This window comes from Aythya ferina (genome assembly GCF_964211825.1).
Source record: "Aythya ferina genome assembly, chromosome: 25".
Classification (NCBI taxonomy): Eukaryota; Metazoa; Chordata; class Aves; order Anseriformes; family Anatidae; genus Aythya; species Aythya ferina.
In genome coordinates, this window is record NC_140323.1 from 2,142,991 (window position 1) to 2,155,322 (window position 12,332).

A 12,332-nucleotide genomic window follows, 5' to 3' on the forward strand; every position below is an offset into this window, starting at 1 on the left:
GTACCGGGCCCCCCCCCCACCCCCAGCCCCCGCCCTGCTCCGCCCAAACGGGTGGGAAGCGAGGCCACGGCGCGGAGCCGGGCACCGGGAGCCCCACCGGGACCGGCACCGGGACCGGCACCGGGATCATCCCCGTTTGGTCCCCGGGGGGCTCCTCCCCTCCGGCACAGCCGCCGAGGGTGTCGGTGGGGACGGGCGAGCAGCGAGCCCAGCTGCAGGGAGCCCACCCCGGGCTGGCCCCGGTCCCCGGTGCTGCCCCGGAGCCCGGTGGGACCCGGGGCTGTGCTCGGAGCCCTGAGCCAGGAGCTGGGATGCGCTGCTGGGTGCCCCACTCGCCCCTCGCAGAGCCCGGGGCTCTCCCTGTCGGTTCTGCGGGAGACGGGCCCAGGCTCGGCGGCTGATGGAGCCTGGAAGGTGCTGGAAGCTGCTGGAAGATGCTGGAAGCTGCCCGCATGCGGAGCCCCTCGCTGTCGGGTGCACGGCGGTGGCAGCGCCGCATCGAGCCCTGCACCCCCTGTGTGTAACAGGCCCTGCTCGAGGGGCTGTTCCCTGCGGGTGCTTCCCTGCAGCCGCCAGCTCCTGCGGCCCTAATGAAGTTAATTGTCCTCTGGGTCTCACATCTAATGCTCTTAATTTGTTTCAGAGCAGAGAAGCGCGGTGCAGTTCACCTCGGAGCCCTGAGAGGCAAAAAGGCAGTGACACTCAGCAGATGGGAGCTGGAGCAGCCGCAGGGGGGGTGCAATCCCTTTTCATATCAAAGGCAACCACGGTTCCTCCTCACCGCAGCCGGCGCGTGCAGGGGTGTGCGCAGTGTGTCAAGGCACTTAATGGGCCAGGTGCACTCGATAAAAGCGCACCAGGCACTGCAGCAAACTCCCTCACCCACTTCTGAAGCAAGACGACGCCGTGAACCAAGGAGCGAGTGGGCGGGCGGCTTTCTTGATACATCTCCCGTGCACCTCGGTAAACAGGGATAGGCCCGCGCTCGAGTTTGCTTAGACAACAAGGCGAACAATAATTAAAAAGGGCAATTTGGGATCAAACTCAACGTGCCGCTTGGCTTTGCCGTCCTGTAACGCCTTAACTAGGGACCGTGGGCTTCGTGGGACGCTGCTGCTGCGTCTTGTAGACAGCGGGAAGGAGTCCATGCTCTGTGCCTCTGCTCTTCTGTCTCCTTTAAAAGGCAGATTTAATATTAATCCCTCCAGGAATTTTTTCTTGAGAGGAAAACAGGATATTGTTTCAGGATATTGGGCAACAAAGCTGCCCTTGAAAAGCAACTATAAGCAGCCTTGCAGTCCTTACTACTGGCTGCATTTGTTGTTAATCGAGTTGAAAATTGGGTACAGCCAAGCCCTTTTACTTCCAGAATGAGTGAGAGGTCACAGCAGAGTAATTCAAGTTCAGGTTTCCGTATCCCATTGTAAACACTAAGGACTTGTAGTAATCTTAAAATATAATCACTAGCTTTGGTTTCCATTGGAATTAATGTCTCCAACAGGTGTAAAAGGCTATCCCCCTCATCTGCCATGAATACGTGTGTCCTGCTTGATAAGAGAGATAACAAACAGGAGTCCAAATCCAGGAATTATTGGAAATCTCTTGGGAAAGCCTGTTCTTTCGAGATATCCATCCTAGTTTCCTGACTAGGCTTTGGAAAAAGGTTTTCTGAACTTTTGGGTTCTCATTTAACTTTAACTGAGCTTCCAGGCCCTGAGTTCACCCATCCTCACGACCCTGTGACAATGGCTGTGGAAGAGAAGGCGTCGGAGCGCCGTCCTTGGGGAGCGCGGGGGGTCTGCCTCCGTCGGATGACAAAGGCATGACATTGTTCAGGGGTGTGTAACAGCTTCTGTCATTGTTTAGACAATAATATGTCTTGGGAAGAAATTGTTTGCTGATAAAATGTTTTAAATGGCCACTAATAATCAATAGAAAACCTTTGGCAATGTGGTCTTCTGTACGCTCACAGACAACCTGCACCAGGGCTCAGTCACCCTCCAAGTGAAGGGGCTTCTCCTCCAGCTCACGTGGAACTGGGTTGCTCCCAGGTTCACAAACACGTCCTCCCTTGGGAAGCAAACGAAGGATTAACAGGATTGTGTTCTGCAAAGTGCTCCTGAGGCCAGGTGCTAATGACTGCTTCAGAGAGAGCTGCCCCAGCGGGACGGGAGTTGAGGTTTTTCTCACCCTCCCTCAGCATATTAATTGCACCAGTAAGTGTTAACGATGGCAGCAGAATTAATTCCTTACAAAGATGAGTTGCAGGGGCATGTGGTGAGACAAAGACATTAATTTGGGTGTCAGATGATGTGTGGCAGCAGGCAGGATGGCCTCACCGAGTGTCTCCCAGGGCAGCCCTGCAGCTGGGCCCGACGCCGCGCACCCCTGGGTCCTTGTGGCCAGGAGCAGGGCGCTTGCCCAGAAGCAAAGGGTCCTTGGCCACATGGAGACCACACAGCAAGCCCTAAGGGATGCCACATGCACACCGTGGTCCTGCCTCGACCCTCACCCTGTGCCTTTAACTCGTTCCCTGAGGTGGGCACGCTCTGGTTCGTCTCCTCATGGTACGGCTGGTGCGGAGCATAGCAGCCCGTTGCCTTTTGCCAAGAAGCTTATCTGGCACAAGAAATGGTATCTCTGTTCCTCCTTCCTTGCTGTCCTTAGCCGGGGGAAGGTGCTGGTGCTCAATGTACTTTCAGTGCTGACTCCTGCTCCGTGGGGACTCGGGAGGTCTCTGCTCGCTCCTCCAGGAACGTGGGGGCTGCCGTCCTTCCCTGCAGATTGCTGCCCCATATGTTCCTGGCACAGCAGCTCGTTCCCTCCATACTCCCCGTGCTCGCCTCCCGAGTGCTGGCTGCCTGACAGCACATCTCGGCACTGCCAGGTCTGCCGCTCGCGTGTTCTCCCTGGGGAGAGCACAGGGCAGCCCCCCGACTGCGGGCTGGCTGGCAGGGGTCAGTGCCTCCACACCTCAGGGGCCGAAGCTTTCCCTGGCGAGGAGCAGCTCAGAGCTGTGCCTGGAGGCGAATCACACCCTGGTTGTGTCTTGGGATGGGACGGCACCGGGATGATGCAGGGCATGGAGACCCCGTCCTCATCCTCAGGGGGCTGCGGGCAGCTGAGGACCCCACCCGCTGCCCTCCTCGCACTGGGGTCAGCGCCCTCGGGGACACCCAGACCAGCCCAACCGGCCACAGGATCCCGTTCTGTGACATTTCACCAGCCGCTGGGATGATTTTCCTTGCAAGAAGCTCTCGGGCCTTAGGGTGCCCGAGGGAGGAGGCAGGGGTGGGCGTACGGTGGGCGTACTTCTCACCGTGTGCAGCCCTCCCGCGGGAGCGCTGCTGTCCCAGAACATGCTGTTTTAATGACTCTATTCCTGTTCTCGGGGTGGGGAGGAAAAGGTGGGGGCTCTGCAAATAATTTAACCATATCCCAGATCAAATAACTTCACGGGTCAATAGCACTGCCTCCCCTGCATTGTACTCTCCCTCGTATCCCCGTCCAGAGAACCCGTTTCAGCCTTGGGTGGCCCACAGCTGTTGGATGCTGGTGGCATCTGTTGCCATGTCCCTGATCTTCGATCTGACTGCAGCTCTGCTCCCCTCTCCATGCAAGGCGCCAGCAGGGTCAGCTTCCACCGCCTGCACATTTAGTGTCTGGGCTGCTCCTGGGCAAGTTCGGTTATTCATGCGATGATCTCAGGATAGTCTCAGCAAGGGAAAATCTGGAGCTCCAGGCTGCTCTCCAGCTCCAGTCATGCACTGCAGCAGCTGTTTCCTTGGGATGTTGCACAACACACTATTGCTCTGTGCAGTACTCAGTATTTTTGGTTCTACATCATCGGGGGGAGCTTAGCACGCTCTCAGAGGTGTGAAACAGCCTCCCTCCAGGCACAGGCTCAGGACACAGAGAAGCCTCTCGGCCTCTGGGTGCACTGGTCCCACCTCACAGCTGCCCAGGGCTGCACTGGGGGCAGGCATTGCTGCTGCCCCAGCTGACCGCCAGTGCCAGCACAGGGAGCGGGCAGCAGAGCACTGAGCTCCTCCTCCTCCCATGCCCTCGCTTGCTCTGTGCTTTGGCATTTGCATGTGTTGACTGCAAGGCCAGGCTGCGGGGCCAGCAGGTGCCTTCCAGGGGAAGCTGCAGCAGAGGGTGAGCGCCGGCTGGGTTCACATCACAGCTGTGGCTGTGAAACGCCCAAGTCCCAAACTCCACCGACAGCAGCAGCCACCACGGGGCTGCTCCTGGCTTGTAAGCATGGCCGAGCACTTCTGCCCTGCAGCATGCAGCGGATGTCTTGTCTGGCACGTCGAGATGTGGCCGAGGGCTGCCACCGGGACGTCGCTGCTGCTCAAGTCCCTGGGGAAGCAGCGAGCGCTGAGCCAAGGGCCAGAGCGCGGGAGCCTGCCGAGGAGACGAAACACAACCACCAATATTTGTTCTGAAACCTGCCCAGGATTTTTTTTGGCCTCAGTAAGGCTGGAGGATTATTTTCCTTAAGTATTTTTAAACCTGGAGCCTGGCAAGCACCAGAGGGCTGGGATTTCCTGGTCTGAGCACACTGGTTGTAGGATGACAAGGAGCCTGCTCCCTCCGCACCATCTGGGCAGCCCTGGTCCCCGCACGTGGGGTGAGTGAAGGTGACCAAGCTGGAAGGTGCTTTGGGAAGGAAGTCACCTGCTGAATGGCTGTGCTCACAACCCCTGGGCCTCGTGCATGCTCCTGCAGCAGGCGGTGGGGCTGAGTGCCTGTCCTTGCAGGAGGCACCTCCCTGGCTAGGCTGGGACCAGGGCAGAGCCCCAGGGACTGCCCAGCCTGGGCTGCTCTGCACCCAGGTGGCAGCTGGAAAGGGAAGGCAGAAGTTGCAGGGAGGAGGTCAGGAACATGCTCCTTGTGTCCTACACCAGTCCGGGGGATGCAGAGCGCAAGGCAAGCTCCTGGTTGTTCAGACTGGGTGTCCAAGCAGGGGCTGGTAGAGCACGTTCACATCCATTCACAGCAGTGCTGGGCTTGGGCCCCAGTGGGGCCATGGAGAGCCAGCACAGACATTGATCCGTGTGTCTATCCCCTGCCAGCCCTGCCCCGCTGCCCCCGTGGTGATTCCTAACCCCATGGATGGCAGCAGTGTGGGATCGGCCAGGCGCTGGGGATGGCAGAGTGCAGCTGGGAGGAGCAGTGAGGCTGAGAAGCATTTCCTAAATACACTGCTGTTCGCCCACAGCCTCCCAGGCTGCATGGATGTGAGGAAAGCGAACGCAGTGCTCCACGTGCTGGCAGCTTCTTTGTGGCTGTGCGTATCAGAGCTGCTCTCCTGGCCTTCCCCTTGCTGGCAGGATTTGGCAGCAGCACAGCCACGTTCAGCTCCTCATTCAGCGCTGGTGAGCACACGACCTATTGTGTGCATGTGTAAATACACATCGGCGTTGCTCGTTCCAAAACCCCGCTTGTTCTGTTCCCAAAGAGCCAGGATGGGCAATGTCAGGAAAGCCTCTATCCCCTGGCTTTGTTCGACTCTGCTTACTTGGAGGAAAGATCCCTGGAGAGGAGCTCGCAGCCGCTGCGTGCTCCAACACATCCCGGCTGCTGGCGCGCGAGCAGCCCTGGCAAGCCCGGCCGAGGGCTCCCCAAGACCTCGCACAGCGCGGTCCCCACATGTCCCCACGGGTCCCCATGGGTCCCCACGAGCCCCAGAGCTGGGACAGAGTGAGCAGGGCCAGTGCCTGCAATGGGCAGAGGGGAGAGGAGGTGGCAGCGCCTCGGGCACTGGCGGGATGCCCGTCCCAGAGGCCCACTGCAGAGCCGGCACCTTCTGAAGAGGGTCAGGTCCTGTCCCTGTGCATACACAGGCCTAAGTCCAGCACCACCAAAGTGCACAGCGCTGGAGGAAGTCCTGGCGCTGGTACAGCTGATGGGACTTTGCCTTTTGCTGCAGTGAAGGCCAGGATTTTGTGCGCTGCCAGCAGCGAGGGTCAGAGCAGGCTGCAGGGGACTTCTTGCCTAAGGAGCGGCTGCTGCTCTGCCGTGGGCCCTGCCTGCTGCATCCCACCGCTTGTCTGCGCCTCCCTCCTGCCTCCCCTCAGGGATGCTTTGCTCCCACTGGCTGCGGATCCTCTGTGTTCAGCAAATCCCACTTCCCTGCCTGCACTTCATCCGAAATGCCCTCACAGAAACGCTGTCAGCCTCTGCACTGCTGAGCGGCAGGCCCGACAGCTGCTCTCTGTGAGATAGTGCTGTCCGTAGCCGTGAGCAACAAGAAAGCTCTGATGGGGGAGTCAACACATAACACACCCTGAGTGCTGCCCTCCAAGTCCACAGTACCGGGGATAAGGTTTGGGTAAATACTGCAAGGGACCTGTGAAAGCTAGCTCTCACTGCTGACCAGTTAGGTTCTGTTTTTTTCATGTGCTTTCTGTGTTTAGTTTACACAAACTCTTGTGGTTGGGCTGTAAAGGCAAGAGAGGTTACATAAAACAATTTAATGACTCCTATGTACAAGCCAGAACTGCTTTCTCACCTGGACAAGTGCCCTATGAAATGTCTTTTGACCTACACAGACACAGCTACACAACAGCCCATGGCAAGAATGCTGGCATACACGCAGGACACATGCATGCGCTGGCTCCAAAAAGATTCAGAAGAAAATCCTTGCAGTGACCACAGTTAAAATCTTAACAAAACCCAGATATTTCTTAAACAGAGAATGGGGTTAAATGTGCCCAATTAATTGTTCATTCTGAGTTATCATCCCTGCTCTAATAACAGCTGATAAGCTAGTCTTCTGGGGGACAGCAAACATTTCTGTTATTCCTCCAGCCCAACTTCAGGATAAATAAAGCCAGCCTTGTGTTTAAGCAGGAGGTCATGTGCCATCTTAGGATAAAACACTGTACCCCTTCCCCTGCTTTTCAGACTTAAAAAAAGTCAGAGAAAATTAGAGTAGGAGCAGCTAGAGACATGTCAAACATGCTAGCATTAACTTCCCTTCAAATGTGTGTTTAGCAGATAATTTGTTATCATCTTAGTCCAAAGTTAACCTGCTAGAAATCTGCTGTGGGAGAGTTGGCTGCATCTGCAATGTTTTAGCTGGGCACAAACAAACCAAAAAAATGCTATAAAAGCTTGTTTTTGATTAAACTCGTTGCTGCCAGGCAGAAATACTTATTTGTAGGTGGAAGTTCATTGGGACACAAGCACCAAAGATCATTAATCCCCTGGTAAAACACAGAATTTGTGCCCAGGGCGTGGGCTGTGCTATGGCTCAGCCTGCAGCCGCTTCACGCAGCTGCCCCGTGGTTTCCACTTCCCCAAACCAGAGGGACGAGGGAGGAGGAGGAGGACCCTCAGGTTTCCAGCCATGCCCCCTGAAACCCCAGGGGCTTGTGCTAGTCTGGTAAGTGCCCCCCGTTCTGCCCAGGAGCTGCTCTGTAGCACTGAGCTTCCCACTGGCTTTAGGCTCTCCAAAATGCAGAGAGCATCTCCACTTCCACGGGGCTGCCGGACCACAGCAGGAAGCTGTGGTGGAAGCTGTTTTTCTGTCCCAGCTCGTCGGCTATTCTTGCAAACCTGCCAACACCCACTTCACCAGCGCCGTGGGCTGTGCCGGCAGGGGAGCATTTAGGCCGTCCCAGCGGTGGGACCGGCTGGCTGTGGCTCAGGAGGGCGGCAGGGTGCCGAGGGGGAGGAATTTTCCATCACCGAGCCAGCAGCAGCTTGCCGGCCTGTCTTCAGGAGGCAGGGTGGCAGGAGGCACCCACCCTCAGCAGCCAAACGCCACCTCTGCCGTTTGGTTTGAGAGCAAGCTTTGGAAAAAGGGCACGCTGGGCAGGTCCCCATGCATCACCAGCCGTGGGCACCGCAGCGCTGTGTGTACACGTGGCTGCGTAATACCATAACAAGATTACACTGAGACATGATGGCTGGGAAATAATCCACGGTATCATTCAGCAAATCCTAGGATCCAATTACTGTTTCACATGACACCGTGCCCGGGAGCGGGAGGCCAGGCAGCGCCCGCCCACCACCGCTCCTCCGGCCGCAGCCTGCGGCCCCTCCGCCCTCTTGCACCTCTGCATCCCGGTGTCACTTGGCATTAGCAGAGTTTGCCTTATCCCGCAGAGCACTGGCGAGCCACGCTCGGGGAGCTGTGGGACATGGCTGCACCGAACCTTGCTGCTGTGGCTGGGATGAACCCCGCCACTCTGCCTGCCGCACACACCGTGCCTCTCCCAGCTGTTTGCAGACATTTCTGCAGGACACGTTCCTTGTCCCAGCGCCTGCTCCCTGCAGCCAGCGTGTCCCTTTCTGTGAGAATAAAGCCCAAGGCTCTGGTGCCACCAGCACTCTCTCCTGCTGCCGGCTGCCCCAGCGCATCGTGCCGAAGGCTCCGCAGTTGCTCCTGCCCCTGGCAGGTGTTCAGACACCAGCGCTGCTGCCAACCCAGGCAGGGAGCGTGGCCAGCTGCAAATTTAGGCTTCATTTTTGGAGCCTTTGAATCACTGGCCATCTGCCAGGTTTGTTATTTGTTAGGCTCTTTAAGTATTCTTTTTTTTTTTTTTTTTTTTTTTCCCAAGTGAATTTCAAGCTGGCAAGAGGAGCCGGCAGAGGGAACTTGGCGGGGGCCCACGGGCATGAGGCAGTGGCATGGGCTGCCCTGCCCGGGGGGACCCTGGGCAGCAGGACGGAGGCTGCAGCACGGCCAGCCGAGCCCTCGTGCCAGGAAGCCTCGAGTTTCACCTCAGCTGCAGTGGGAATACAAGCGAAAATCCCAGCGCCCTGCAGCCAGCAGCTCCGGCCCTGCCTCCCCCTTCCCCAGGCCCAGCCCTGCTGCTGCCCCGCTCCGTCCCTGCCCTGTGGCCCCTCCGCACATTTCTCCGGGGCGAGAAGCCCGTGTGCCTGGGCGGGAGCCCCTTGCTGGGCAGGGGGTTGTAACCCCAGCCTGTGAACACCGACGTGCCTGCCTGAGCCCAGGGCTGAGGCTGAGATCTGTGCGCCGGCCAGGCCTGACCCGCACCATGCCAGACCCTGCAGACACGTTCAGGCACTGCGTGCCCACCCCATGCTGCCTGGGCACCCTCCATGCAGCTTTGTGCTCGGACAGGTTGCAGTAGCTGAGCCCAGGGGTGCCCCAGCTCCCCAGGGCTCCCCACACGTGGCCGTGCTGCCACAAGGCCCGTGGGCACTGGGTCGGGGCTGTTCCCTGGGCTGGCGGGCAGCCACCATGGTGCCTGCGAGCTGCACGGCAGGCAGCTGCCCCCGGTCCTCCCGGCCTGGGCCGGTCAGCAGTGATTAGGAAACAAAACAAAATAGGGGCAACTTGCAAGGGAAGACGTGGATTTTCCACCTTGGAAACCTGAGCTGTAGCTCCATTTCCCTCTAGAGAAGAGAAACAAAGGCGTTCAGAGGGAAGGGCCGGGCTGCTGCCTCAGAGGAGAGGGGCCACAGACCCCTGGGCTTCCAGAAGTGCAGAGGGCAGGGGCCATGGGGCAGGGGCCGGGACAGGATGGGGATGGCTCGGAGGGGCCAGCAGGGCAGGCCAGTGGGGAGGGAGGCAGCCTGCCAGGCTCTGTGTGTCCCCCTCCCTGTGCTTCCCAGCGCCCCGCTGCCTTCCCTGCCATTGTTTGGCAGCCCCGGGGGTGAGGCTGCCCTTCCTCCTGCCTCCTGCCCCCGCGTCCGCACCCCGCTGCCCCACAAGCAATACCCATGCCAAGCTGCTGGGATGGGTAGCACAGCACCCCAGGGACACGGGGCCGGGCACAGCAGCCCCCAGGGACATGGCTCCAAGGCCCAAATGAGCCAGAAAGAGCCAGGGGAAGCAATGAGCAGTGTTTGCTTTAGGCAGGGCTGTCACGGCAAACCAGAGAGTTTGTTCTCCAGGCTTATTAAGATAACAGTCTCGGTATGAGGATGAGCTCCCTGGTGAGGAGCAATTTGGAGAACTTGAATGGGGGCTCCAAAATTGAATGCAGAGAAAAAGATTAAGATCAGTATTTGTCCTTTTTTTTTTTTTTTTTCCTTCCTACTGGAGCAAAAATATTCCCATTTATTGCTCTAAACCCTGGGGAGCTGTATGGTAAACTCCCAGTGGGAATCAATGTCTCAAGAGATCAGAGGTCCCGAGAACATCCCCTTGCCAAATTTACAGTTACTGTTAGCCCTAATCAGCCTTGTTTATCTCTCTCCGTGATGGTATTTGGGAAACTAGCACAGGTCAAACACAGGACAGAGTCCTCGATGTTACCAGATATCTGTAATCTACCTTCAGGTCACACGCTGAGATGGTTCATGGTGTGGATACCTTCCCACTGCCTTTTTCTGGAGCCTGGCCTGGGGCTCTTGCTTATCTGTGCCATTACTGCTCACGGGTTAGCAGAGCCAGCCTGGCCGCAACCCCCAGCACCCCAGCCGCCGGTCCCCACGCACCAAGCAGGAAGGCTGCGACGTCCGTGCGCTCAGACTTTCCTACTGTACACTCTTCCTAAGAAAATAAAGCATCACTGTCCTATTAATTATGTGAGTTATGTAGCAATATTTTTCCCAGAGTCACCTACTGGTTCGCATATTATTTTTCCAGGCAGCTTAGCCAGTAGCCTGGCAACACGGTGACCTTATGCTCTGCTCAGCTTTGAGCGTTTTATTAGCCACACTGGACTCTCTCCACCGCTCCATATTTCTGAGCCCCTCATTAGTGCAATTAATAAGCTGCTTCTGTCAATTCAATCAAATGCCAGGCTCGACAGCAGTAGAAAGCTTTGGCAGACCAAGTAGGGGAGATTCTGGGTAGCATTGGGAAATTGCAGGAAACCTTTCATCTCCCCCAAGGAACCGAACAAGAATGGAATTGTGGGATTGGGATTCTCTCAGGTCATGTTTATTTATCAGTGGCTCATTAGTATAATAAATCAGGTCCCCTGTCACTTTGAATGAAGTCATGGGTTTGCTGGAAGGAACTTGGCAGAACACCTTGATATTATTAGTGATGGTGCAGACAAAGCCTCATGAAAGGCGATGCCCTGGCCGGGGTGCTCAGGCACCCTCACATGCTCGCGCCCGTCCCTGCACCCCGCTGGCAAAAGGCAGCCAGCCCGCAGTGCCGCGGTCATCCCAGGGCAGGGCTCGGGGGCTATGGTAAATTTGGGATGCACGGCACAGCCACAAGGTGCCCACAGCACCAGTATGCCACAGGTACGCAGCAGAGAAGGCTGCTTCTCCTTCTCCCAGTGCCAGCTCCAGCAGATGTTTGCGGTGGGACACGTCCCCGGCCCGGCCCTGCTCTCCTCCTGCAGCCCCAGCATGCCGCCAGGACGCGGCCAGGGCACTGCAGAGCACTCGGCAGGCAGCGCGGGCGCTGTCAGTCACGTGTAGCGCACACATGTGAGGGCATTTTGCCTTTCACACCTCTCTGCGTCCTGCCAGACTTTGCCCCGGCTCTGACGTTGGTGTGCTCTTTGGATCCCGCACCGGCTCCGGGAGCTCCCGTGGCTGCGGCGTGAGGGGGCCACAGGGGCACGGGCAGGACCCCGACACGGGGAGGAGAAGGCCCTGGGCTCACTCTGATCCTGATCGCCACCAGTCCCTGAGTCCTCTGAGCAGCAGCAGAGGACCAGGCGATGGTTTTGCAGAGCCTTGGGCTTGACAGCTCCCCCCGAGCTGGGCCCCTGGCCGGGGCGAGCACGGTGAGGTGCTCTGATGGAGACACTGGGGAGTTCATCGGTATCCTTGCCCAAATCTGGCGCTTTTCTACACAGATCCGTGGGGTGATTCCTATTCTACTGCTGGAATTAATCCCGGGTGGCACTGAAGAAGAGCTACGACTGGTCCGAATTAGAGCAGCGCCACAGGTGTATGGCCCAAAAACGTTCCTAAAATAATCTTCCCCAGGAAATCCTTTGATCTAATCTGGTAATAGAAATGTAAATCTGAATAAAAACAGATCTTTTAAAATATTAATTTACACTTAGTTTAAATATAGCTTAAAGGTTATGATATAACAGCAGTATTTTATCGTTCATCTTAGGAGAGTATCTGGTCTCCACGCTGGGGTAAATATTGAACTGCTCCTGATTTGTTGCTCATAAAACCCAACTTAGGGAGACACTTTGCTCCCGATTGTACAGCCTGAACAGGGCCTTCACTGCCACTGAAATGCCACGCAGTGCACCAGGGCTGCCCGACACCATTGTGCACTGTGGGAGCCTTCCCCAGGCTGTCCCTGTCCCCGTCCCCGTCCCTGTCCCCGTCCCCGTCCCTGTCCCTTGTGCAGCACGGCATCAGGAATGGCTTGAGAAGCGCCCTGGGCCATAATCACCCCACTCATTAGCAATCTTGAC

General features: G+C 57.4%; 1 long non-coding RNA gene across 1 annotated transcript; it reads left to right on the forward strand.

Moving 5' to 3' along the window:
• Positions 1-72: 72 nt before the first annotated feature.
• LOC311423564 lies at positions 73-1,487 on the forward strand. Its single transcript, XR_014685740.1, has 2 exons — positions 73-516; positions 644-1,487. It is a non-coding gene; the product is annotated as an uncharacterized lncRNA (long non-coding RNA).
• Positions 1,488-12,332: the final 10,845 nt, after the last annotated feature.